The following is a 3,109-nucleotide window of genomic DNA, read 5'->3' on the forward strand; positions in this document are numbered from 1 at the left end:
CACACCTTAGTGGAGGCCCTGACGAGATCTCAGCTCAGCGGCCCCTCTGCGTCGGGTGGGTGCAGCCTAGGGGGTAGGGCAGCTTCAAGCTCTGCTTTCTGGGAGTCTCGCCCCATTCTGGCCCTTCTCAGATCAGGAAAGATCCTCATGTGTACAGTCCCTGCTTTCCTCAGGTAGGAAAACCCAGAGAGAGTATGTTTCTTATTTAACATCACACAGAACATTGGTAGCATGTATCAGTCAGCATTTGCTAAGTGACAAGCCACCCCAAAGCTTAGTGGCAATGACCACGTATTTAGCTCATTGTTCTGTGGATTGGGATTTGGGGCTGGGCTCACGTTTTCTTGACTGGGCTTACTCATGCATGTGCAGTTGGAGGCAGAGTCAGCTCGGGGTGGCCTGGCCTGTGATGGCCTGAGTTAAGACGGTCATCTCTGCTCCACGTGGTCTGCTGTCCTCCAGTGGTCTAGTCCAGGCCTCTCCGTGTGGCCACTGGGCAGGATTCCACGAGAGAGTGGAAGGACTCAACACCTCGAAGGTCTGGGTTCAGAACCGGCACAACATCATCCAACTGTCTAACCCTCAGTCTCCCGGGAGCTCTCCCCAACTCTGCTGATTTGGAGGTGGATAGACACCTGTTGTTTTGCCCGCCAGGCACCTATTTCCTCTTCTCTGTTAATTACACTACAGTTTTACTCTGAATCCAGTCTTGGTAGAACTTTTGATCAAAGACTCCACCCATCCTGGCCCACAGGTGGGCCTGCAACCCCGTAGAACTGTCCAGGGTCTCTCTGCCTGGAACTTTAACACTGAAGGGAAGGACCCAGCGGAGTGACATTGTGACTCCAGAAAAGCCTCCACTCTCTCCTGCCACCCTGCTTCCCTGGGCAGCAGAGCCTCTTCCCTCTCTAGGCTGGCTGTTCGCTCGACTTTCCATTCTGTGCGTTTCCTCCTGCAGTGGACACTTTGGTGCCTGCCCAGGTGCCCCTCAGGACAAGGCCCTCGTTCCCTCAGCTGCTGGAAGCATCGCTCACTGATGGCCACGGATGTCTCACCCCAAGAACTGCCCTTCCCTCGTGAGTGTCACCTCCCTGGCACGGCCTCCCTGGGGACAACTCTGAAAGGCTATCCACCCCGGTGGGATCACATTCCACTTCTCCTTCTGCCAGTGCTGCTTCCCTCCCTCCCTTGTGGGTTTTGTTGCTAAGAGAACCCTCCAGTGAACGTCCTGCTGAGAACTCTCCATCTGAGAGATGGTTTCCTGGGAGCTCAACTTCAGATATCCTGTACCCCTTCAGCAGATTTCGTTTGTGCCTCGGTGGGTCAGTCAGCTTCTGTTGCTACCATCAAAGGCTGATGAGCTAAGTCAGTCAGGACTCGGTTCACTGTGCTGTTTCATAATTGCTTTCACTATTCACTGAGTGTCTCTCAGACCCCTCAACGTAACCCCAGAGTACCATTATCCCTGTCTGCAGTGGAGGTGACTTGAACTCAAGGACCTTTGACGAACTGTCTGAGATGAGTAGCTGATAAGCAGAGTAGTCAAGAAAATCAACTTTGGAGCCAGGCTGCCGGGTCTGACTGTCGCCCCCACCACTTGCCACCTCTGTCTCCTGGGCACGTCACTTACCCTCTCCATGCCTCAGTTTCCTCCTCTGTGAAATGAGGATGACAATCATACCTTTCTCACAGGGTTGTGGTGAGAATTAAGTGAGTCAATACGTGTAAAATGTTGAGGACAGCGCCTGACAGGCAGCGAGCCTTCCATAAGCGTTTGCTCTGATTGTTGTTGCTGATAGTATTACTAGTCATCATGGTATTAACACTGATATTTCTGATTCAAAGCCTGGGCATGCCGTGTCCACCTTCCCCACCTGAGAACCCTCTCTGCCATCCCCCAGTCCACCTGCTCCTGGAACGCCGGACCTCGAGTGAGAGCTGTGCGTCTCTGACGAGAGGAAACAGCGCGGCTCTGCTGGCAGGGCCCCTCCCCTCTGGCCTTCATGTTTTCTTCATTGCGGGTTTGGTCTACCGTCTCATCCCCACTCCCGGTTTTGCTGTAAGTAATTGTCTTCTTGGAGTAACCTCAGAGGCACTCGTGTTCAGGGCATCCTGGCCTTACGGGGATGTAATCTGTAAAAGTAGATTTATACACAATAGATGCCCAGAGTAAGGGGCCACTGTGCACCCAAGGAGCTGGTTTAGTTACCAGGATCGTCTCCGGCCATTCTTAATCTCAGGCCTGCCTCTGTCGTCTGCACATCTTGTCATGGGACACGATGGAAATATCAGAAGCAATACATTACAAGTTTTCAAGCATGGAGGCCAAACAGCAGTAACCTGGTTACTGGGCGCCAAAGCCAGCTTCCCCTTAGAAACCTTAATCCGGGAACAAGAAGTCTCTCCGTGGGACATACCCTTATATTATGGGGCACACACTGTTCTGAAATGAAAGAACGTAAGTTGGTCTTAAACCTGGGATCTTGTAATTATGAGGGATGAATGGCTCTCAGGGAAACAGAAGCGTTCCTGGGTGTAACCAAATTCCGCTGGGGAATCACAATGCCAGTGTGACTGTGAACACCAGACGTTGACTGAGGTCCCTAAGGGTGCTGAGGGTACAAAGGTGTGGGGGAGGCGGAGTCACTGCTGTCCTGCCAGGAAGCGGGGTGGGGAAGGACACAGAAAAACATCTTTCCAGGAGAGTCGGGGGGCTGTGAAGGGAGCATGGGGAAGGGCATCTGAAGCCAGCTGGAGAGCAAGGGGGCTCCCCTGAGCTGAAAATGCTCAAGATGAGGGTGAGGAGGCAGCAGGTGCAAGCAACCGGGCAGAGCAGGAAGCTCTCTCAGTGGCGCCGATGCATGAACAGCTTTGGGAACACAGGCGTCTCCTGGCTCCCTCTCCCCCCTCCACCTCCATGCTTCTACCAGCGAGAGAGGCCGGCTCTCGCCCTTCCTCACTTGGAACACTGCAGCCACCTTCTCACTGGGAGGCTGTCTCCGTCCCCTCCCGTAACCTCCCGGCTACTGCCACCACCCTCCCCAGTCCATCCTCCCCCGAGCAATCTCATTCCCATTCCTCTTCTCAAAACCCTCCAAGGGGCCCTCCT

This window comes from Diceros bicornis, chromosome 4 (assembly GCF_020826845.1).
Source record: "Diceros bicornis minor isolate mBicDic1 chromosome 4, mDicBic1.mat.cur, whole genome shotgun sequence".
NCBI classification, from domain to species: domain Eukaryota; kingdom Metazoa; phylum Chordata; class Mammalia; order Perissodactyla; family Rhinocerotidae; genus Diceros; species Diceros bicornis.